The following is a 26,693-nucleotide window of genomic DNA, read 5'->3' on the forward strand; positions in this document are numbered from 1 at the left end:
TGAGGGCCCAGCAACAAAAGTGCTACAGAAACCAGAGGCCTTGAACCAGACCAATGATTTTTTGAAATGAACACTCGCCAATAAAAGTACATGCATAAAAGGGTTTACTGTGTGACTCACTGTGTCGCTACAGCTTCCATGACAAGAGTGAGTTTTTCTTCTTCTTTTTCTTAAATTTTATTTTACTCTATTTTATTTTGGGGAGGGTTGCAAGGACAGAGGGTAGATACAACGGGACAGGGAAATGAATGGGATGGAGACACATGATGTGAAGGACACAAAGAATTAATAAAAACAGAGAAACAAAGAATAGCTATATCCACAGCCTTAGTATTCATCACTAACCCTCTTCTTGTTTATAGTATAAGATGATATTGTTCATTGTCAGTATTCCTTGATGAAGAGCTTTGCTTGCTGATGAACCGCCTTTCTTCCTTTGCTGATCAGTAGATGAGACATTTGGACTTATTTCTCCACTCTCGTCTACTCATATACTTATTGTCTTGCTGACTAGAGTTTTGTAGTCAGTTTTGAAACTGAGAAGGAAGAATCCTCCTATTTTGTTCTTTAAAATTAAGTTTAGGCTGTTCTGAGTTGTAATTTTACATCAATTTTGATATCATCCTGTTGATTTTCATAAAGTCCAGCTGAGATTTTTTTACAATAATTTGAGTCTAAAAACCACTGTCATCTTACAAATATTAAATTCTACAATCTATTCTATTCTATTTTCTGATATATGTTAAAATAACCTTTGCAGGTTTTATGATTTAAATTTTGTACTCTTTGTTGAATATAGTATCAAGCTGGATTGTTTCATTTTGGACATTAATATGTCCTTGGATTTTATCCTTCTTATTCTTCCCTTCTTTTTTCCACTGAGTGAATATTTTAATCATCATTTTGACTTACTAAGTATTCTGTTCATTTTTAGGGTATTTCATCTTTGATTTTATTATTTATTACTAAGTATACTATATTAGAATAAGCTTTAGATTTACAATGTCTCAGCTTCAATATGACAAAGTGACACTATGTCTCCCTCTTCCTGTTTCCTCAAACAGAGATGCTATTCTTTTATATTTACAATATACGTGTGTGTGTGTATGTGTACTATACACTCTTCTATTATGTCATGTTACAACTTTATTCATTTTGCTGAATATTAAGGAAGGAAGCAGGAGCCATTATGTATGTGTTATATTTCTTATTTAGTTTAATTATTTCTGATTTTTTTTCATTCCCCGAAATGCACTTTACTCTCTTATTTCTCACAAAGTTTGGTTCTCATCAACCTCCTTCTTACTCTTGTTACAAGTATATAGCTTTTCTATATGCTATAGACTCATGACACATTTTATGCAATTATATTTATCCCTTAACATAAGACTGGAAATAAATTTTCATGTACACTTTCATTTGGAATAATGTAATCAGTAGTAATTTATTTTCTCTGTGTCTGTAAGGATATGATTTAATTCCTGAAACTGTTTACAACATAAAAATTTTCCTTTTGGAATTTTATAGAAGTGGTTCTGTAGGTAAAATATTATAAACTGTTTCTGTGTTTCTGGACATCTTTATTTTCCTCACTTTATTGCATTATTTATTTTTAATATCTATTAATCTTACATTTCTTTTAGTTGAGAACTTCAGACAAGCACTGCTTCTACATTACTCCTACCTCCACCCTGGGAGTTTTATGTTATGGTCTTTAATTATTATTGCTACAAGCCTTTTTAACATACATATATAAATATATACATCACAGACAGACACACCATATATATATATGTATATATATAGTATATTCACATGTGTATATGTTATCCTCTGAGTTTGTTTTATTCTATATATGTACATGTATCTAGGACTGGCTACTAGGACTAACAGCATTTATGACATCTCATCTCTGGAGAAGACTGCATCTTATCTCAGCAGTTATTGACCACCAGTGGCTCTTTATCTATAGGAGGAGTCAGGTTGAATTTCCCCCATCTGCATTGCTATGTCAGCTGGTATTGTCATTATGCAATTCTTGTCTAGGCAACCATACTGGTAAGAGAATTCTCAACGTGCATGCATTTCCCACGTAGTAATGTCTGTGGGACACCAACAGGTAATTATGCCTCTGGTTCCTGCAATTTTTCTGCCACCTCTTCCACATTGTTCCCTAAGTGTTAGGCATACGATTCACCTCTCAGATGTATCAGTTGGGCTTAGAAACTCCACAGACACTTATTCTCTGCATTTGCAACCAGGTATGAATCTGTGTAAAAGTCTCTCTGTGATGAAGTGTGAGAGTTACAGCTCTCTGTGGACATGAAGATGAGTATGTAGAATATAGTTAGAAGTTGCATTAGTTTAAGAAAATTGCAGTGGTGGACTCTCCTTGAGATCAGTGTCCTCGTTATCCCCGTGTGGTAGCTGGCTACGTGGCTAGCTTTGCAGTGCCATGCAAGAATTTCCTCTTCGTGAATGAGCCTTAAGTCCAATTATATAGCTGCTGGTTTCTCCCAATATTAAGGTGAAATTATTGCAGCCCTGTGAATATTTTTGAGTCCCTGTGAATATTTTTGAGTCTTGTTTCGGTTCAGTTTGGATTACACAGCTCCTTAGAAGACTATGAAAAGCTAACCCTCAGGTCCGTCCAGCTCAGTTTCATTAAGCCCTGTGTCTAAAGTGGATTTGTCTTCAACACTGAGGTTTTACCTTCAATTCTGGAGTATTATATTTTAAACAGCTGTTGCATATAGGTTTATTAGTGACCAGTTCTCTTTGTCAAACATTGAAGTACAATGCACCATTACCAGGACCTTCTGTTGTTTCTGAGCCAAAAAACTCATTGGGGAGTTGTGAATGATGAATTACTTTTCTGATGTTTTTTTTCTGTATTTTCTTTGCTTGTTTTTCTTCAGCACTGTTATGCTGTTGATGCTTTTTAGTTTCCCAAATACTAAGGCAATGCTTTCTTAAAATGAAATATTCTAGCCTTATTATTTGAAGGTGTTTTGCTTCTTTCTCAGCTTTCTTCCCTGTTTTCATACTTCCCCTTCATCAGTGTATTTACAGCCCTCATCTCTCTGAGATATTGTTCATTTCTCTGTGTTCAAATACCTCTGTATTCAATTAATACATTTATCAATCTATCTTCACATTTGAAAGTCTCATGCCCACCTTTGCAAGGTGACATTAAATGTGGAGCTTCTCTGGCAATATTCCCTTTCAGCTGTTGTATTTGGTACTCCAGAGTGTCCACAGTTTACAGTTTGGGCTTATCTGTAGTCTTTGTTTCATATGAATACTCACCACACATTCTTTGCCTCTTTACTGCAAATCTTCATTCTCCAAAATAATTTATGTGTATACATAGTATATATGTGTGCATGCATGTGTGTGTGCTTGTGTGTGTGTGTGTGTGTGTGTGTGTGTGTGTGTGTATGTAACATCAGCTGTCTTCCTCAGTCACTCTTTACCTTATTTTTTGAGACATGGTTTCTCATTATATTTTAAAAGAGTAGTTTTAAATTTTGTAGATTTCTACTTAAACTATACAAACTTAAGCATGGATTCAAGGTTGGTAACTAGAAATGTAATGAAAATAGATTTTATAGTACAGAAACTGCTCTCTCAGGTTGATCTTAGTGTCTGTCATTAACAGTCTCCCATTAATATTTAAAGAAGATTTATGCGTATGCTGATGAGGAATTAACCTTTGAATCTGTAATGTCAAATATTTTCCATAAAAAGCTTACAGATACATGCCTGAAGAATTTGGTTGTTTGCAATTCAATGTGGCATTACTAATTTTACAAAAATATGATTTTATTAATTTTACTTGCAGATGTATCAAAAATGCAAAAGTAAGACTTTATCTCATGCAATGTCTCCACAGAAACCTGTGTGTGCATATATAGAAATCTGTTGAATTAGAGCAGAATCACTTGTATTATGTATTTATTCATGCATATGACCATAATAATTAAAGAAACTTTGAGAGGGATCAGGGCATGGGAGTGTCAAGGTAGGGATAGGAGGGAGAAGAAAGAGGAGGGCCAAATGTTGTAAATTCTGTAGAAATATATGAAAGCTAAATAACAAATTAAAATAAGTAAGTTTAAAAAAGAATGACTACAAGTGAATGAAATGTTCTACATTGGGCAATGCAACATCCCTTTTCATATGAAGCTATGGTATTACAATGAGTATGATTGGCAAATGTAATGACATGTCTCAGCTCTGAGAAAGTAGATATAAGAGGATCAGAAATTGATTTTCTGGTACATAGAGATTTTGAGGCCAGCCTGGACTACATAAGTGCTAGTCCATAAATTTTCCCCTTAGTTATTCTAAAACAGTACACTTGACTGCCATTCACCAACACCTACCTATGTATTTTGAAATATTCTGTTATGGAATCTTTCTTAACAATAGAAGATTGAATCAGTCAATATCTGCAAAAAAATAAGTGCATAAGGATAATTTAATGTCTAACCCAAACTGGTTAAAAGAGTTAATGAATATTTGTTATTTCCTACCATCGTCTTTTAGAGCTAAGCACTACCTTTGAGGCAAATATGTGCCTACTTATAGGTCAAGCTTTACCTTGTGCAGTTTGCTGAATTCATCAGGCTGTGTGTCAAGCTCAGTGTGGTGGCATTAGTCTGAGGAAGGGAATGTGACTGGAGATGATGCTGGAGGATAATAAACAAGCTGTGGAAACTGGTGGGGGAAAGCCAAGGTTGTGTTTCAATTTTTTTTGCTTTAATATGGGGGGAGGGGAAGCTAGAGATATGTGTCAGATACTGGGAGAAACTTGTGTCAAAAGACTGGCCTTCATAAAGACAGTAGCAGGTACAAAATGTGGAAGAAAATTTGTAAAAGCAATTAAGTTAGAGTCAGGCAACAGAAAAATGGTGTGTTAAGCTATGTAAGGAGGTGCACACAAGATCCCAGCACCAAGGAGGTGGAGGAAGATCAAGTGCAAGAAGAGGAGCTTAATCTGAAGAATTATTAGTAATATTAGCAAGTGTAAGTGGCTGGAATTATGTGAAACAAACATCATTTGGATTAAACAATGCAGGATCAGATAGATATTGGGTGTATCATCTTGAAGCATGATGAAGTCACTAAGGAGCTGGCATCATTTCTAGTGGGAAGGAAAACTGTTGGTCAGATGATGAATATTCCCTATATACTGGGGTGTGAGGAAAGGTAAAATATTATCTGAAAGTGTTTATGGGGTTTTATCAGTAGATAACACAGGCTTCAAAGTAAGGGTTGTGCTCATACAACAGTGAAGAAGCCAATGCTGGATTGGACAGAGCAGACCTAGGAGTGTTGGCTTCAACCAAGTGTCTCAGTCATGATGACAAAGAGATCCTGAGAAAACGTGTGTAAGTGGAAAACTCCACCAAACTGGTAGGTTCTCAAGACTAAGCTATGTAGGGCCAGGTTTCAGAAGGCACCCAGAAGGATTTTGGAAAGAGACACAGTTGATAGGATGTGGATGTCTACAGCTTGGGTAGTAACTACATTCAGTCAGCAGTGAGGTATCAAAACAAACCAACTTCATTCTCCAAAAGGAATTTATTGTTATGTAGTTTTGATCTTAATAAATCTATGGCATCTTTCAGATTCCTATCTTTGTCTTGATATTCTTGATTTCTTTCATGATGCCTATGAAAATCTAGCTAATCATTTGTCTTCTTTCCCTAGTGAAGACACTCTTTCACAGAACTATATTCTCCCATTTTAGTTTACAAATTTGTCCCCAGTCCCTACATAGTGACTAGTCTATCTTAACAGGTATATCTTAAGTCCTGAATAAGCATTTTGTTACCATACTAAGTGCAAAGATTCTTTTAAATTCTCTTTTATTATCCTAAGTGGCAATCAAGGGTACTAAGATGTTGACCCAGCTTGTTTGACATTCTGCATGATGCTTCATATACATTAACTGAGCCTGTTTGATAGCATGCCAATTAAAATAACAACAGTAATGATTTCTACTTTATTTATTAAGCACAGATAGTACTTATGTGTAGTATGAACTATTCTAATGGCTTTTATTAATTATTAATGTTGAATTATTGTACTGTCTCTTAGAAATTCCCCAAGAAATTTGCCTTGAGTTTCATAATTATCTTGCTTCAACTTTTAAAATATGCTGGAAAAGGACACCACAAGCCATCTGCATTCCACAGAGAGTAAATACAATAATGAGCATAAGTGATTATCCTGGTAGCTTTTGTTGTATTTCACCAGTAACAAAACCCACCCCTTCTTTCTGATATGACAGTGCCATTACATAAGGTCCCATTGCTATAAGCTAGACTTACATTGCCTACTGGCTGGGACTGATGACAAAATATCTTCATTTTCCCGTCTGAAGAAATTGGGTGTGGAGACTGGATAGATCAGTTCATCGTTAAGAGAACTTGCTTCTCTTCCAGTGAACCTGAGTTTGGTTTCTAGCATCCATACCTGGTGAATCAAAACTACCTATGACTTCAGCTCCAGGGTTGCTGATGCTTTCTTTGGTGTCTGCAAACATGTGGCATTGTGGCATGCAAGCACATTTACACATAGACACACACACACATATACACATACATACACAGACACACACACATACACACAGACACACATATACACACACACACACATATACACACACAGACACACACAAATTTTTAAACTTTGAAAATAAAGACATCACAAACTATAAATTACTTTTTTCCTTCCCAATTAACTAATGGCATCTTTCATCTCACTAAGATATGGTGAGATATTGCAACACATTAATCCGTGTTACCAATTAGTGTTTATTCTTAATTTTAGAAAATTTACTATTGATTTCAAACATTTGTTTCAAATAGTTATTGTAATATTTTCAAAATTAGGTTTGGAGTTATGAGCTGTATAGGAGTTTTCAAACTTTGGTTGTTTGGGCTTTTTGTTTGTTTGTTATTTTGTGTAATAGGATATTGCTATGTAGTGTGCACTTGCTGTGCAACACAGGCTGGTCTTGAATTTATATTAATTGCCCAGATTTACCATCCTAAGTACTGGGGTTGCAGATCTTCCCCACTACAGGCAGCTTTGCTCTTTATCCTTTGGTAGAATTGCATTAAATAAAATACAGGTACCATGTGCCATGATTGTCTTCTTTTCTTTCCCCATGTCATGTATAGCTGTGTGGTTGAGAGTAGTTTATTAACTTGGACTGGAATATACTCTAGATCATTGTATTTCTTCATTAGCTTCCAATTCTGTACACTGCTTACAGTGAATCTGATGTCTGTGATCACAGTTGCTATGAAAGAGGATCTGCTCCACACTAACCAGCTTCTGGGAAGTTATCAGGGCAATGCATGTGTGTGTGTGTGTGTGTGTGTGTGTGTGTGTGTGTGTGTGTGTATAGGTTTGTGCACATATATATATATAGATACACACACACACATATATATATATATACATGTATAATATATGTTTGTGTATATGTATGTGTGTTTGTACCTTTCTTCGGGTGCTTGGGCATCTTCTTTAACTTGAATGTTTCAGGCCTCAGGCACCCTCTAAAACTCTGGTGCTCTCAACCACCCTGTGGTTTCTTTGGACTTCAGTGGAGATAACAGGAAAGGTCTAGTGCTACCTGTGTACGACAAGCAGGAGGTGTCATACTATTTTAAATGTTAACTTTACTATGCTAGCAAATAGGATTATTTTCTTTAAAGATAATCAATTACTTTTTTATAAAAATATTTTTAGCCAGAAACCACAATGATGTCTACTTAATATTTTTGTTATTACTCATTTTTATTCTATTGTATTCATATATAATATTTTGAGAATTTTATACCCAAATAGTACTGTATTTATATCATTTCTACTCTTCCACCTCTCCCATCTCTCCCAACTTCCTCTCAAATTATTGACCTCTTCTTATTTATGCTGTTACATATATATACATATATATACATATATATTCAGCAAATATATATTCTTTTACTGAATTCATTTAGCCCTGCTTATATTTAGGGTTGACCACCTGGAACTGGATAGCCTATGGGAAACTTTCCCTGCCCCAAAGAAAAGGCTGATTCTCAGCATTTTATCTATGACTGTAGCCTTGTGAGATTTCCTATCTGCATTGCCACGTCAACAGGTGTTAATAGGCAAGTCTTGTTTAGGTCACCACATGATTGAGATTTCATGCTTACAGCTTTCCTGACATGAATAGTGGACACTAAATCAAAATAGATGTCCTGGTCCTCTGGCACTCGCAATATTTCCTCCCCATCTTCCTCAAAGCCCCCGGAGCCTTAGGAATAAGTGCTATGTTGTAGATGTATTGGTTTGTCCTGGGATCTAGGACTCTAGGATCTGTCATTCTCTGCACTTTGACCTATTGTGGCTTTCTTTAGTATTCTCTCTTTGTAGCAAATACAAGCTTCTTTGATGAGGGGTGAGAACTACACTTGTCTGTGGGGATTTAGGATGCAGTTTGAAATTATACTGGTTTCAGAAAGTGGCAGCAGTAGGTTCCCTTGTAGGGTTCCTGGCCTCTCCTGCCATGTGTAACTGGCTAGGTTCATAGCAGCAGGCACTTAGGTCTTGGGAGTAACTAACTCTTTCTAAATGAATTTAAGACACACAAATGAGACACTTTATATGACATAATCAATATTTGCATCTTATGTTTGGATTTGAAAACCCAAATCTCTGTATGCTAAGGGAATACTCCATCCCTTCTGTGTACTTCACCTCCTCATAAAACTGTGAGAAATGTGAAGAGGTTTCCTGGATTTCAGTGGGAAGACATGTAACTAACGTGGGTAGCTTGGGTCAGGCATGTCTGCTTTTTCAACCTTCATGAATAAAACCAGAATTCTGGTTTTAATATTTTAGGTACCAGACTGTCTTAAATTCTCCACACCTCAGCTGTTCTTTGGTGCCAACCCATTAAGAACCCTTGCTCCTCTTGTGGTCTGTGGTCCACAGACAACCTTTGAAGATTTCTTTTCAATACCACTGGTCACAGATCTTTTGTGTCTATTATATTTTCTAAGGTTTTCACGACCACCTCCCAGCTGTCATTATAATGATCGTCATTTCACTTTTACAGAAGCCAAAGCATTCATTTTCACCTGTTTGCATAATGTACTATAGTTAGAGTAAAACATGCCCTTGTGCCATGCCAAATAGTTCAATATGCTTGACATATATATATAATCACCAAGAACAACGTGGAGAAAGCACCCATGTGGCCCAATTTCCCCCCACATGCCCCTTTGTAACACAAGCCCTCTCCAACTCCAACCAAACAGCTAACCTCTCAGTTTGGCTCCATAATTCTGCCTTATCCCGAGTGTCTACTCAACTGAGTTACAGAGTAAGCGACTGTGTTAGGCTACTCTCTTGTTATTATGATCCTGAGAATTTTGTATGACTTAATGGAGAGATAGAAACAAATGTCTGTTCATCCCAGAGAGAGCATTAATGACACACTAAATAAACAATTGCATTGTAGTCTGAATTAGTGAATCAAGTAGTTTAATTGGCCTTACTTACAAAAACATAAGCAAGGAATAACTTATAAGAGTCTAGGAGACTCAAAAATCCCACACCGGCACACTTGATGGCTCACAAAAGCTGCATCTCTTAAGCTGCCACACTGCACAACTTGCACACATCCCCATGATTAATTAATTCCCTCTACAAATCAATTATCATGGTATATTATTTGCATTTTAATAAATAAATCTTGCCTGAAGACCAGAGGCAAAGATAAAGCCACTAGAGGTCAGATAATGGTGACACACACCTTTAATTCCAGGATTTGGGAGACAGAGCCAGGTGGATCTCTGTGAGTTCAAGGTCACCCTGGGCTACACAAGATCAGTGCAGAAATAAATCCAGGTGGTGGTGGCTCACACCTTTAATTCCAGTCTTAGGGAGTCACACACTTTTAATCTCAGCACTAGATAGGATATAAAATGGGAGGAGAGAGAGGTTTAAGATGGGTCAATTGTGATCGGTCCCTCAGCCTTGGTAGAGGTAAGACTTCTCTAGTGGCTTGATTACTTTGCTTTTCTGGTTTTAGGGTTGAACCCCAGTTTCTGTCTCTTGGTTTTTATTGTTCATGCTACAATAAATTTGTAATTCTTATATAACCTTGGGAAGGAGTCCTAAACCTCCCAAGTTTCAGAGCTTCCTGAGCTGTCTGAGTTTACTTCTTAACCTCATTCGGGAGTCTTGCAGGCATCCTTTCTCCCACTAGGAGAATAGGTCTCAATTTGGAGAAAACAGCTGCGCACAGAGATGCATTTACATATTCACATGTATGTATAGTTTGTTCTTTTGTGTTGATTAACATTCCACATAGGGTTATAGTGACACTGAACTCTTGTAGGGCATTTATGTTTCCTACAGTTTTGAGCATTTATAAATAAATCACTGTAAATATTAAGAGTTTCTTTGCAGACCTCAGTTTCATTTCCTGTTCAATGGGGAGATTCCTTTTACTTCTATAAGCATACGTTGCATTCTGTAAGCGTATGAGCTGCCACGCTGAATGTGAACGAATCTGAATGAGTTTGTAATCTTATTAGAAATGTGAACTAGCTCCAGTGGCTCTGTATTCTCACTGGCTCCAGGTGATGCCAGTTTTGGCCCAAATGTGTGATAGTATATTTGAGTTTAATATGATACTATTAATTACTAAGGATGCTTTTGATATCACCGTAGCTTCTTCTGCCAATAAAACTTAAAATACTTGTTGGCAACTAATTTTTAGTTCACATTCTCTCTCTGTCTCACAAACAAAATAAATAAAAATTTGAACAAGCAAAAAACTAGTAAGACGAGAAAAAACATCACAAAACAAAACAACAATAAAAAACATAATTAAAAGTCCACAAAAATTGGAGTCTATTTTGTGTTGTTCAGCTTCCTGGACACGGGAGCTGCCTTGACGTGTGGTTGATATACCCATGAACAATCCATTAGAGAAAATTGTCTATCCCAGAATCATCTTTAATAATGCCTTTTGTTCCATGGCTTCTCTTTAAATTTTATTATGAATATCTTTTAGAATACACAGTTTAAACATATTAGAGAAAACTAATATAGCGATATTTTGTTTATGATCTAACAAATAAAGCTTGCCCAAAGATCAGAGTGCAATGCTAGCCACACTAGTCAGCCACACAGACTAGCACACACCCTTAATCCCAGCACTAGAGAGGAATAGAAGGCAGGAGGAGACAGGAATTGGCTCTCTTTCAGTCTGAAGATTGAGTAGAGGTAAGAGCTCTCTAGAGGCTTGGCTGCTTTGCTTTTCTGAACTTCTGCTTGAGCCCCGATATCTGTCTCTGGGTTTTATTATTTGTGCTACAGTATATCACTATTTTTTCTTGTAAGCTATAGAACAAAATATTTTAGCTAAGAAGATTTTACCTAACCTAAATTCTAAAGGATTTTAAAATGTTTTATCCATATGGTTTGTTATTGTATAATCTTATATATTTCAAGATAATTTTGTCCATTCTTTGGACATAGTCGTTTGTCAGATTGTCTTACTGAACGTTTTATTATATATTATCTAAATTTATAGTAACTTTGGGTTTTCACTCCCTCAAGAATGAGTATATACTTATATCTATTGAAAATATATTCATATTTAAGTATATATTCTTAAAGTCAAATATCCATCATACTTTTCCAACATATATTTTCCGCAAATGCAAATGTCATATCTCTCGATATTTTTATTTGCTTTAATAAAAATAAAAAATGATAAAATAAATGTGTTAGATTAGCTCTACATTCTTTGAGATATTTAAGAAATTAGGTTTTAATAATATGTTAAAACATCTCAAATGGATCAGAATACCAGTATGAAGTCAAAATATATACTAAAGCCATGTGATAATATGGAGAGCTGTATATATTTTATAAGAAGCAGGGATACCATGATCTGTAGACAGTCACAATCAACAATTTTCATATGTTTGTTATTCATATTTTCATATTTATTTCATATGTTATTCATAATTTCATATGTTTCTTATCTTTGTTAAACAAGTTGTGGAGATCAATGCCTTTAGTTGAACAAAAAATGAAAACAATTTTGTCTTTAGTTCTTTAACCACAGTGGTCGGTGACTCTTTCTGTTCTTTTCGGCTGCTCTAAGAAAAACATAATGAACTGAGGAAATTATAAGCCAGCCACCAATAATTTCTGACAGTTCTGGAGAAAAGGAAAGCCATGAGTGTGAATACATTCCATATTTCATGAGGAATCTGTCTGAAAATTTACTGTTCTTGCCACATCCTCTTATGGGAGATATAGCAGAGCAGCTTTGCAGAACCTTTATTTTATTTTATTAAATAAAGACTTGGATCCCATTTTCAAAACTTGATTCCCATAAAGAAATTGCTTCCCTACCCCTACCAAGTTCTACCTCTCGATAACATGACATTAGGGGATAAATAAGATTTTAATGTAATCTTTGGAATTACCAAAATGGCAATTCATAAGACATACTCAAAATACAGTATATGTAACCTAAGAACTTTGTGGGCAAAATTATTTTAGAGAAATGGGATTCATTGTAGTTATAAACTGTCATAGGATCTCAATTATACTTAAATGGATTTCCTTTTAAAATTTTCCATTAAATAAAAGTCAAACTGGAAAAATTATATTCAACTTTTTTTCTTCTGCTGAAAGACCAGTCAGCCCAGTTACTACCTCTCTCTCACAGAAGGCCACTTTGAAGGACATATCACGTTTTATTTGAACATGTAAAGTGTCTGTGCCATGTAAATAATAAATAGTGCTTTACTATAAACTCAACAGTTTACTGAGTAAATTACTGCTTGAAAAATCATGATTTAAGCACCATTACATTAGTTTAGGTCTCCTAAAAAATAAAAGGATGCTGCTTGATATTTTCCTAAAATATTAAAATACTTTATATCAATATAAGTAGCTATATTTTAAATCAATGCACTGAATATTTAAAATATAGAACTTACAAAGGATATATAAATCTATACAAGTTATAGAGCAATTTTCCGTGTCAGTTATACTTATTTTTCTTTATGGCTTACTTAGTTTTATTGTGGCTTTAGAATAAATTCAAAAGAGATTATTCTTATATTTGGCTTTTTCTATAAAGGCAAGTTGTTTATTTGGCCAAATGTTTACAGCCAATTCCATTGCTTGCTTGTTCATCCACACATCAATGTCCTGATTCCTTCATCTACAAAATGAAAGTTGCTGACACAAACAGACTGGTTGTTGCCTGAGATCAGCCTCTGTTCATGAGGACATCTCTTTGGAGAGGCTAAAGAGGCTGTAAATCCATCATAATAATCTGTCTCTGTATACTTCATGCCTCCTCTGATATACAAAAAGACAAACTATTAGAAGTTCATAATGAGCAATCTATGCACACAAATTCCTTGCTACAAAACAAGTATTTGTATTTTATTTCATTCAACATTATGCCATTCAAAGTGCATCCCTAAAATAAAAATATTGAGAAACACTAAGTATGTCAATTTTTAAATGCTAGGCTAAAAGAAAAATTTTTGAGTGACTGGAAGGAGTGGATGAAGCAGTCAGGCATAAGTGAGCAGAATAAGCTGTTGCTGAGTTGTCCAGAAGATCTGAAATGCTGCCTTTTAACGATTACTGCCATCAAACAAGTCTTAGAGCATTTCAAATCAACATAAACAAATGCGAACTATGTGATGTCACGCCATGCAGTCAAAATGCCAGTGTTAAGGCTTCAGCGCACTCCAACCTGTTTTGCTTGCCAGGCACAGATTGCTTTCTGGTGATTATGGAGCATGTATGGCTGGGTCCACATGACACCTTCAGGCATCTGATTTCTGGACCCTAAAATGTCCTTCAAAGTGGCCTCACGTGAGAGGTCGTAACTGGGCTGACTGGTTCAGGTGGATTCTTCAAATAGTTTGAGATGTTTTAAATTAATCTTTACATTACTGACTATATTAACTATAAATTAATTGTTAGTCATTAGCTCAACCTTTTGTAGCATCGCTGCCTCTAGGAAACAATGTTTCAGTGCATAAACACTAAGTCATTTATATATCATTATGATCCTGTTTGGTAGATGCTATTATTAGCCTGCATTATTTTAATTGACAGTCAGAGCAGTATGCATTTATCATCTCAGACATGATTGTGCCCAGTTAAACCTGAGAAGTGAAATGTATTATCCAAGATCACACAGCTCACAGAAGAGGGACGGAAAACCGGACTGCTTGTGTTAAAGATAGTCTTTCAACAAACACTGACAGTATGAAAAACCTTGAAGCCATATCATTGGCAATAATAAAGTAACAGTGATGATAATTTGCCTTATTCGCATACTCTAAGCACACTACTTCACTGTCAGGTCCTGTGAAGTAGATACTGTCACAGCCTTTGAGCAGTGAGAGACAGGAAAGCAAATGCAAAGATGTGATTTGAGTTATGTATTTTGCCTCAGTGTTCAAATACCCTTTGAATCTGAGGCCTACATTTACCATGTATTATTTTAATTTTAAAAAGAATATAGGATATGTTCCCATTTGGTTTTATTCTTATGATCAAAGGACCTTACCTTATCTACGGGAAGAAAGGTTTATTTGTCCCACTGTTTCAGAGGATTCTGACCATATGAATAGGGACATTTGGCTTCATGTCCTTGAACAGAACATCCTGACAGGGGAAATAACTTGGTGAAAAACTTCTTAATCTAATAACGGACAGGAAACTGAAAAAGACAGAAAAAGACCCAAGGACAAGACCCATTCCCAATGAATACCTGCTAGAGATTCTGGAACTTTACCAAAGTATCTAGTATGGAGCCAAACATTTAATGCATAAACATCTAAAGAACATTTCCCTTCTAATGTAGAGCATATTACAATAAATTTGCCACTCATTCCAGGAAATTTACTTCATTGTGGCAACCAAATAAGTTTACTGTCTTTAAAACCATGAAAAGATAGTTAAGTTGAATATTGAGTCTTCACTTACTGGGTACCAATACCCTATAATAAAGTGTGGTCTATCTTCCTAATGTGTTAAAATCAGCATCATTGGTAACAACTGTTACTAGGAGCTTTAGAAATATAAGGCTTGTCAGATTCATTATCTTATGTTAATTGTAATTGATGCTGGGGGAATGATTCTTAATGTTCTTGAAGAGAAGCTAGACATTTCTCCCAGTATTCATACCTTGAAGTTCATACACACCTATACCTCTAGGTCCAGAGTATCTTCTACTGGTTTGTGCAGGGACTTTCACACATGTGAATACACAAAACAAGCAAACAAATAATGAATGAATGAATGAATGAATGAATGAATGAATGAAGAATGAACAAATCTTAATAAAACGCTGTGGGTCTGGGTAGGTGGTTCTGTGGTGAATGGCATTAGCTACTCTTTCACATGACGGCCTATGACAGTTCCAGTAGATCCAACACAGTCCGCTAGAATCTGCAGGCACCAGGAGTGCACATGGTACAAAGACATACATGCAGGTAAACCACCAATATATAAATAGATATATATATATATATACTTAATATATATATATATCAATATAGAGAGAGAGATATAGATATATATATACTTAAAAATTTAGAGCATTAAAATTGTAGATATTTAGAATTTTAATACACTTTAACTGTTATGCCTCACATGTATTTTTTCTGTTTTATATAATAAAAAATAAAACCTGTGACAAATGGACGACAGTCACATTCTTTCAGTGGTAAATCTTTCACTGTACAAGCATACCCTGACCCAAGCAGGACAGTGACAAAAATAATTCTAAAGGTTTCCATTGCCATCTAATTACTCTATCTCCCTTGGTGTGGTACATTGTGATGTTTCAGTACTATATAAAATATAAACCAATCAAATATCTTCTTAGAAAATGTGAGGTTTTCAAAATATCTTTTTGTGATGTGACACTGTAACTTTAAAAAAGCGTAAAATTTACAATCCTAACCATGTAAAGTGTGTCACTAAGCATATTCACATCGTTATATCAAAGTTCTCCAGAAACTTTATGGAGCTGGAAGGTTATTTCTTTAAGAACTTTCCTTTTTCCTCTTGCCCAGCCCTCAATACACAGAATTCAGTGTCTATGAATATGCTTCCTTTTGGTTCCTCATGTGAGTGGAACCATCCTATGAACATCATATGGACATGGATGTTTGGGCTGATCTGACATATTGGCCATTGCAATAATGCTTTTACAGATGTTCAGGTTAGATCATGGCTTTTAGTACTTGACTTCATTTTTTTTATAATATGCACCTTGAAAAGGCATTTATGAACCACAACACAGTTCTATTAACGGTTGGAGGAGATACCACTCTGTTTCTTATTGCTGTTGTGATGTTGCACATCCTGGCCAGTGGTTCTCCAGGGTTGTGACTTCTCTGTTCACTGCCAACATTTGCCTTTGCTTACTTTTCCACCTTTGTTATTTCCATAATAGCCAAAAAGTTCTAATGTGTTTGCGGTGAAATCTCCTTGTGATTTCAGTGTTAGCCTTTAGTATCTTCATTGCCTATTTGTGTGTTATATTTGAAGAAACGTTTACTCAAGCCAATGTTTCTTAATTAAGTTATTTAATTTTTGCCGAAGAATTACTGGAGTTGTTTCTATATCTGTTCTATGATTTCAAAACTTAGAACATGCTTAAATGGTTTTACATTTTCTGCCCAATTTCTCATAAAGACTTTAATGTCTGTAGTATTCAGCATATCACTTGTAGATTAGTAACACCTCTCAGTAGAATGAACACAATCATATTTACTAGTATATAAGAAGTTTAATCAAGATTGAGATCATCAGAGCAAAAAAAAAAAGCCCAACTTCGTATTGCCAGAAACCCCAAAAGACCTAGTGATGATCCAAGGTCATTCAATGTCGTCCACTTATCTAAAAGTAGATGTTTCATTAGTTTATAAAAGGTAACTCTAACTTACAAACAGAAAATATCTCCTAAAAACAGATGAAAGTGAACTGCAGTGTCATTACTACCAGTTTAAATAACCAGCTTTTACTTTTATGTTCTTTCCTTATAACTGACCATTTTAAGACTGTGTAGCCAGGAAGAAAAGGTGCCTCAATTTTTGGGTGTACATTTTGGCTTCTGTTAACCATGCCCTCACAGGAGGACTTTCCAGGGTAATCCTCATTGCTGAGCAAGCACGGTGCTCACCTTCACAGCTTCTACTGTGACCCAGTGCTACTCTTCCGGGTTCCATGATTTTTAGGGAATGTAGATAGGAGCACAGAGATTGACTTTCTTGCAGTCATGGTTTAATATAGAGCATTCTCCAAATCAGTATGGAAAATGAAAAGATTATTTGTACTATTGGGCATATTACTGCTATTGTAAAATAAATTGACTAAAAGAAAATCTAGGATCCCGATTGTAGATATTTCATGGCGTGCATCACAACAATAATTGTGTAGTGTGGAAAAGATAATTCCTTAGCACAGCACAGGAAGGGAAGGGCTGTGCATGCAGTCTCCACATCCTCTTCAATAGCATGACCTTTATCACCAACTTCCTCCCACAAAGCTCTATTACTTAAAGATTCCAGCACCCCAAAGATTACTTAAAGATTAATATGGTAATATGGGATTCCCCTCTGTATACTGTGAATATGTTTTATTGCCACTGGTTAATAAAGAAGCTAATTTGACCTATGGCAGGGCAGAATATAGCAAGGCTGGAAATCCAAGCAGAGACAGAGGACGAAAGAAGACAGGGTCAGACAGACACCATGTAGTCACCCAAGAAGCAAGACATAAAAACCACGAGCCTCGTATAAAATATAAAATGATAGAAACTGGTTAATTTAAGATGTAAGAGCTAGCTAGAAATACACCTACGCCATTGGCCGAACACTGTTGTAATTAATATAGTTTTTGTGTAATTATTCTGGTCTGGGGGCCAGGAAATGGAAGAAAAGTCTCTACTTACATTAGAGGCCAATTCTTCAACACCTGTCCTTAGGGAAACATTTATGTCTTGTCACTTTTACATTTTCTTTCTTTCTCTCCTCTTTTCCTTTTTGTTTCTTTTCTCTTTTTTGAAACCCATCAAGTAGACTTTTTCTTAATGTCAGTGTTTGCATGACATAAATATATAACTGGTCTAAAAGCAGCTATGACATCTAGCTATTAATTTTCTCTATCTCTCTTTGTGCTAGACTACTGTATCAAGTAGAGAGGCTTCCCTTCTAACCCCTGGCAACTCCAGAACAAATTACATACAAAAACTGTCATTGATTCAATGATATGACTCATAGATATACATTTTCCAAACAAGGAGTGTTTATGTAGATTTATTAGTAACTTTGTATAGGATATAAGGGTACAACAAGTAGTTCAAAATAACTCAGAAGTGATTATAAAATATAGTTCTCAATTTTAAATTAATTGCATATATTTTTCAGAATTATCTGTCATTCTATTCACACAGTTAGGGAAAGAAGTAGATTTCATAAACCCAAACCAGAAAGTATAAACTGGAATAAGCTTCAGATTTTTAATCTTAAGACTTGAATTTCAGTGGAGAAATTAAGAAAGTAAGTGAAGCGATTACAACCACCATGAGAATACAGACGGGGAAGATAACCTAAAGAAGATTATGAGATCAGGAATAACAATAAAGCAGAGAACAGGAGGAAATAAAGCCAACAACAAAGAAAATACTATACATTTGGTCACTGGACCATATGTAAGTGTCAGAAGTTATGTGGTTTTTGTTTTGATAAGTATTGTGCTTTCTCTCTATGCAGGAAGAACTAACTTCATTTAACCAGTCTGTCTTGTTTTTTTTTTTTTAAGGGCAAGTGATTTTGTTTCCAAAATCTTGGTGGAGTATTACTTGCAGAGGCTCATCACTGTTTTGATGCAAAAACTATTTTTTCAAGCATGGAAAAAAATAAGGAGAATTGTCAAATTGTTATCAGCAATTGACCAGTTAATTTGAAAACTTCTATGCTATTTTTAATGTTTTGAGCAAGATAAACCCTATATATCTGTATTTTTGTTGTTTAAAATTCCATTGAATTCTCTGTAAGATGACATAATACAGATTTCTGATTCAGAAAACATAAAGACTTTCAATGTGTTAAATTTCTTTGTACAATATAGGATTGAAGACATGAAAATACTAATGGTGTGCTTAAAATCAATAATAATATAAAATCTGAAATCAAGAAGCACCATTCTTATATAAAAGCTTCTTGATATAAAGGCTACAGACCAAATAGGACAATATTTCCTTATTGGTAAGAAATAGAATAATTAATGAAGAATGGATTGTATCACCACACTGCAAGAAGATTTAAATTGTATTTTGAATTGATCATAAAATAGATATCAAAAAGTGATAAAATTCATAAGTCACTTTAATGAAAGCATTGAATTCTGGATATTTAATGGCTCCGACGTGAAAAGATTCCCTAAGCTGGTGACAACTCAATGGCGCTTACATGGTCTATCAAGAATTATTCTAAAACAGTACAAATTTCAAAATAATTGACAGGGAAGGACATTTTCAGCGTGCAGGACTGAGACTGAATCATCTTCTATTTCTCCATAGACTATCTTAAAAATCCATTGTTCTTTGAAGGAGCAAAGAGCACAGAGCTAAGTCATGTGGAAAGAGAAAAGCCATATAAAAGCGTGTGCAGAAAACTGCTGACTTTATAAATTTTCCAGATGAATTTTGAATGTTAATTTCACTTATAAGCTTTTTAAATGCTGTAATGGGTTGTGTTTTTTGTAATCTAAAGTAAGCATTCATTTAGAATCTAGCATTTCAAAGTCTCCCTCTCTAAACCGTATAACTTTCTCACAACCTAAAACTCACAGCCATTCAATACTGCAAAATTAGAAACACAACCACTCCTCACAAATGTTGTTGAATAAATGAATGCCAAGATTAATATCTCAACAAATAACAATCAATTCATTAAATAAAAATATATTTATAAAATGTTGTTAAATGAAGAGAATCACACAAGGAGTAGCTAATGTCCCCCCAAAACAACAACAACAACAAAATCATAATTATGACACTCCATATTGGTTTACTTCATTTTTTCCTATGATTACTCCGGGATTGTAAAACCAAAACACAGGTGCCCATTTCATTTCACTCATTAATACTTCAACCTGAACCTCCAACAATACAAAAATTTTCTTCATGACAGTTTTTATATTCAAATATTAAGGTTTTACAGCCACCAAAACTAATAATTTGGTTCTGATCTAGTAAAATACTCTCATTTTTCCTTTTAAACAATGTTAAATGTTTCTTGATTAAATTTACGTGAGCCTCAGACTTTATTTGCTCTACTGTCTGTTCAATTTTATTCACTATCATCTCTCATTTGTTTGTTTTAGAACAAGCTAATTATGCTACACACCACTGTCTCTTATCTTGTATTTCTTTGTGCTTTTTCTTGTTCCCATTAACTTATTCCACCAGCAGCCATATTTCCTACATGGAAAGCAACTCCAGACAAATGTTCCTGGAACTGGCCTGCACATCACATTCCTACAACGGTCATATTTAAACACACTGCAAGGTTCATTTGTATCTTGTATGACTCAGTCATTTACTGGGATAGAAGCTGACGCTTTGCTTTTCTCAACAGTTTTCCAAGAGATGTTGGTACAGCTAGTCCAACAGGCACAATTAGTAAACCATTGTTTCTCAATTGAGGCTGTTTGTCTACTTGGTGGAATCATTAGTTGCTTAGGTAACATAGTTTCTTGAGTGGTGTCTTGTGTCTTATTATGTGTCATATTCAAAGGTGCATATCTTTCAGTGATGTTTAAGTAACTTTCAGAGAGTCTGAGAGTCCAAGAACATTGTGTAATAAATATGTAACTTTTAGATCAGTAATGATAATCTTTAAAAGATATTGAAAAAAAATGAGCTTATCTGTACAAATCAAAAGTAAAAGCAAGCAATTGCTCACTGGTTTAGCACGTTCCTTATTTGTACTTTGTGCTTTACATTGGAAGAGAGAATGTTAACTAAAATGTTGCCTCCATCAGATTAACCCTTAGGAATGTCTGTAATGCTGGATTGTTTTCTTGTTTGTTACTGACATTTGGGGCCCACTTTGGGCAGTGCTGTTCCAAGGCAGGTGGGCCTGTGCTGCTTAAGAAAGTAGGCTGAGCAAGCCAGTAAGGGGAGCCCTGCATGGTCTATACTCCTATTCCTGCCTCGAGCCTTCTTTCTTGGCTTCCCTCAGTGATGGACTTTAACCTCTAGCCCAAACAAACATTTTCTTCTCAAACTGTTTTAGGTCTGATGTTTTTCACAGCAACAGAATGCCAGCTAAGACACTCTTATTGTCAACTTGCATCATGATCAGTTCTCTGTCAGAGTAATGCACATCATAATCCTGGAAATTGGAGGTGTCTGGCACTTAATTCTCATATTCTTCTTTACATAACCATTTTTTTTCTGTATTTGCTTTGGTTGTACACGTCAGAAACTTCAGATCAAGTTGTGTCTCACACTAACACCATGGCATTGTCCCAGTTGTTCTAGACTGTAGCTGTAGGAGGATGCAAACAGAACAAACTTCAACACCACAATGGGGATGTTTCGAAGTCCAAACCTCGTGGTAGTATGAGAACAGAATTTCTAGCCAAGGAAAAATTCAAATATGTGCTCAGAAAGCCTTCAGGGAGTATAGCTAGATACTCTGGAAAAAGTAATAGATTTCACCTAAGGATAAGACTTTGCCCTATCCCTTAAACTAACACCTTTGCTTTGAGAAAATTAGGTAGGCCTTTTGTTCTTGAATTGTAGTTCTTAATATATATTTTATTTTTATGCCTTCATTTAGACTTTATTTATCTCTGAAATAGTAACATAGTTATTAAAATTAAGTTCTCCAAGGCAATGATCATATAAAATTCCTATAGTGGCAAAGCAAATTTCTGAATCAAATGGCTATCACATTTTGAGTTTTTTGGGGACATATGGTGATTTTTACAGCATCAGTCCTCCCCTCTTCCATCTAGGTCTAGGAAGATGAGCATCCAAACTGGCTAGGCTCCCACACCGGCATAAGCTCTCAAGATCCCAATGAGGAACAGACAGAGGGAGAACATGAGCAAGGAAGTCAGGATCGTGAGGGGTGCACCCACCCACTGAGACAGAGGGACTGATCTATGGGGAGCTCACCAAGGCCAGCTGGACTGGAACTGAAAAAGCATGGGATAAAACCGGACTCTCTGAACAATGAGGACTGATGAGAAGCCAAAGACAATGGCACTGGGGTTTGATCCTAAAAAAATTATTTTAATCCTAATATTCACTTATGAGTAAGTACATACCATGTTTGTCTTTCTGGGTCTGGGTTATCTCACTCAAAATGATTTTTTTATTAGTTCCATCCATTTTTCTGTAAATTTCATGATGTCATTGTTTTTTAGAACTGAGTAATACTCCATTATGAAAATGTATCACATTTTATTTATCCATTATTCAGATGAGGGGCATCTAGGTTGTTTCCCAGTCCCGATAATTATGAATAATACTGCTATAAACATAGTTGAGCAAGTGTCCTTGTGGCATGATTGAGCATCCTTTGGGTATGTGCCCAAGATTGGTATAGCTGGGTCTTGAAGAAGATTGATTTCCAGTTGTATGAGAAACCACCATACTGATTCCCAAAGTGGCTATACAAGTTTGCACTACTACCAGAAGGAGAGAAGTATTTCCCTTACTCCACATCCTTTCCAATATAAACTGTCATTAGTATTTTTGATCTAGTCATTCTAACATGTGTAAGATGGTATCTCAGAGTCATTTTGATTTGAATTGCTCTGATGGCTAAGGATGCTGGGCAATCATTTAAGTGTATTTCAGCCATTTGTGATTCTTCTGTTGAGTAGTCTCTGTTTAGAGCTGTATCCGTTTATTTAAATGGATTATTTGATATTTTGATGTCCTATAATCTGCAACCTCAGAGAGGCTGGATAACAAGGAAAGCCCAGAGAGGGATGCATGAATTTCAGTGGGAAGAGGAAATAGAAGAGATCTCCTGAGTAAACTTGATGGGGTAAAATGGAGGAGATGGGAACATGAGGAATTGGGTTTGGCAGGCTGGGTGTGGGAGGTGAGTAGGGGGCTTGAGAATGGGACTGAGGGTAGAGTAATGAAAGAGACATCTTGATGGGGGGCATTTTGGGATTAAAGAGAAACCTGGCACCAAGAAAACTTCTAGGAATGCACAAAGATAACCCCAGCTAAGACTCCTAGCAATAGTGGTGAGGGTGCTTGAATTAGCCATCTACTGTAATCAGATTTGTGAGTACCCTAATTGCCATCAATCAGAAAAATCTTTCCTAGTAACTGATGGAAGGAGATACAGAGATTCACAGCCAAGCACTGGGCAGAGCTCTGGTAATCATGCTGAAGAAAGCATGGAGGGATTTTATGAGTCAGGGTCATTAAGGTAATGACAGAGGAACCCACAGAGATAGGTGACCTGAACTCATGGGAGTTTATGGACTCTGGATCAACAGGGAGACTGCGTGGGACTGACCTAGGCCCTCGGCATATGTGCGACAGTTTTGTAGTTTGGACTTTCTGTGAGGCTCCTAACAGTGAGATCATGACCTGCCTCTGCTGTACTTAGCTGTCTTTCGGGAACCTGTTACCCATGCTAGGTAACCTCACCAAACTTTGGTGAAGGGGAGTAGTTTGGTCCTGCCTCAACTGTACTTACACCCATGGAAGGCGTGGCCCTTTTTAAATGGAGATAGAGGAGGAGTAGATGGGGAGGGGGAGTGAAGGGAGGCAGACAAGAGGGAACAGAAAGAGAAGAGGGAGGGGAAACTGTGGTATGTAAAATGAATTAAAAAATTTAAAAATAAAAATTAGAATAAATAAATAAAAAGAAAAGAGAAAACTTATCTTTATTATGTGTATATTATGTGAGTATGTGTATGTGTGCATGTATGTATGTATGTGCATGTTTGGGGTACAGTGTGCTTATGGAGGTCAGAAGACAACTTGAAGCTTGTTCTAGTCTAACAGCATGTAGTAATTGGGACTCAAACTCAGGTTTTCAGGCTTGTTAGCAGACACTGTCACCTGCCAAACCATTTTACGAGCCTAAATTAAGCCATTTATAATATCATATTAACTAGTGTTAATGCTAGTTCTCCTGTGAAATTCAATCACACAGACTACTAGAGCAGAATGTGAAGTCCCATGCATCATTTGAATGTGGAACATTTAACGCCTCCATCCCACACAACACACACACACACACACACACACACACACACACACACACACACACATTGTCTCTCAGATTTTTCTAAAGGTATGTTCACTTTGATATCTTAAACCAAATTTATCAATAGGTTTTAAAAGATATAGTGAGCTTCCTGTCACATCTAAGAGGCATTCTCATTAGAAGTGGACACTGAAACACACAGTGCTTCATGAGCTGACTCTCATATGCAATGTAGCAATAAGTGGTCATTTCATAGTAAGAAGGGGGGAATTTTTTTTAAAAAACCTGTCGTTAAGATAGTCAATTCTCAGAGATACTACTTGGGTTCAAATCCTAACTTCATTTTTAGTTATATAACACTGAGAAAACTACTTCATCAGTTTATACAGGATTCAATTATGTTATATGCATATGGCTTAGAATGATGCCTGACACAAAATCAAAGCTCATTAAATAATTGTTTAGTGAACTCTTGATAAAGGTTAATTGTGGAAAGAGATTATTCACATAGTATTTGACAAGTGAAGCAAAAGTTCTTTCTTATTCTATTGCTTTCATGTTATTTCAAAATTTTGTTCATTAACTATTTATTTTCTTGGATGTATTTTATTCTTAAAATGTACTTTACTCTGAAATATGATTATCCATTAAGTTGAAAAATAGCCTTGTTACAATTCCCTTCAATACCTGTGCTTTAGGAACGAAAACCTAATTGTTTTTGAGTAATGATACTGCCATCTCTTTTCTTTATTCAACTAAAGAAGTGGGTACAGCAATAATAAACTATTTAATCACTTAATTACACTCTATATAGAAGTTGCATAGCAGGTAATGCTTCTTTTAAGGATTTCTAAATTACAGACAATTACTGTATAAGGAGATAGAAATAATGCATTGTTTCTTTAGGTGGAAGAGAGTTTCTGAACAAATTTGTTTGTTTGCTTGCTTGCTTAATATTAACTTGTACCATACATAAAGCAAAAGTATTTTCTGTTATTCCTTCAGAAAGAGGAGGAGAGGAGAAGAGATGGGGGAGAATGTATTGAACCATAAACTTTCTCTCCAGCTCTTGGCTTCAAGTAGAGCTGCGTACAAATAAGCATTTACAGTTGTCTTGATGTGACATGTTTGTTTAGCTTTGGGGAAGCTGTTCCTTTGTCTGAAGAATTGGGATAATGAAAGCTCCTCGTGGGATAGATGTAAATACAGCGGCAACCAGGAGGCTAATTATAAACACCAATTCTTTCCTTTGTCATGTATTCAAGATGTTCATTATTTGTTTCATGGTATTTGATAGCTCTGAAAATTTTCGTGTCAATAATAAAAACCAGTTACAGAATGGTCATCTTTAAATTCTCCTGCATCTCTGCTTAGCATCTGGATAGCCTGTAGTAACTGCTGGTATCAGTGGGGCCATCTAACCGTCTGTTGTTTAGCTACTTAGTGTTCAGTTACACTCTTTATCACCATCTACACAGATTTCCCTTCAGGTCTGTTCTCCCTCATTAACTCTCAAATTACTCACTAGATCCTAAGAAAACATATGAGATTATATAAAAATTAAGTATATCCAAATTACAAATAATCTAAACCCATTTACTTGATGTAGAATGGTCATATTTACACACATATGCATGGGATCTTGAACTGATGATACACAGAAATCTACAGAGTTTATCAACTGTAATATATAATGATGAATTTTAAAATATCTAATTTTTCAGGTTTTTAATTATGCTGAAATGAGCAGAGCATACGCTAAATCATGTGGTTTTAACTTTCCTCTGTCCTGAATAGATGCTAAGGTGTAGATGCAAGAAACTTATCAGCTAGGTGGAAGCTTCATGAATTTTTACTCTATGGAAATAAGATGATATTTTAAGATACATCATAGATAACATACAAATGTATTTTTAAAGTATCATAAATTAATCCCCCTATTCTCAGTAATATTTTTAAAATCTTTGCTGGACAATTTAACTAAATCTTCTTATTCTACTGTTTCCAATGTGTTCAAAGAAAATTGTTACAGCATATTGGCTGCACACTGAACTCATATCTACTTTCAGAAATATGACTCAATATCTCCATTGTATATTAATTACAGATTGTTCCTTTTATTAATATAAATATTGAGTAGAAAGAGTAATTACTCTTGAAGCACTAAGTTCAATAGACTTTTCCGGAAAGGTGAAAGTGTTTGGTGCAGCAGCTATAGACACTTGAAATGTTACCGGTGTAATGGAGAAAATGAATTCTTAAATCGATTTGAATTAACTTCGATCAAAAATTTAAAATGCCATAGATCTAGTGCTACCAAGTCATAAACATGATTTTCATATAACTATT

At 35.5% G+C, this 26,693-nt stretch overlaps 1 protein-coding gene across 7 annotated transcripts in view; it reads left to right on the plus strand.

The window, feature by feature from the left end:
* Nol4 (nucleolar protein 4) overlaps positions 1 to 26,693 on the plus strand; it is a 345,140-nt gene that overhangs the window by 235,324 nt on the left and 83,123 nt on the right. The window lies entirely within an intron of this gene.

Source organism: Microtus pennsylvanicus, chromosome 4 (assembly GCF_037038515.1).
Source record: "Microtus pennsylvanicus isolate mMicPen1 chromosome 4, mMicPen1.hap1, whole genome shotgun sequence".
Taxonomy (NCBI): Eukaryota; Metazoa; Chordata; class Mammalia; order Rodentia; family Cricetidae; genus Microtus; species Microtus pennsylvanicus.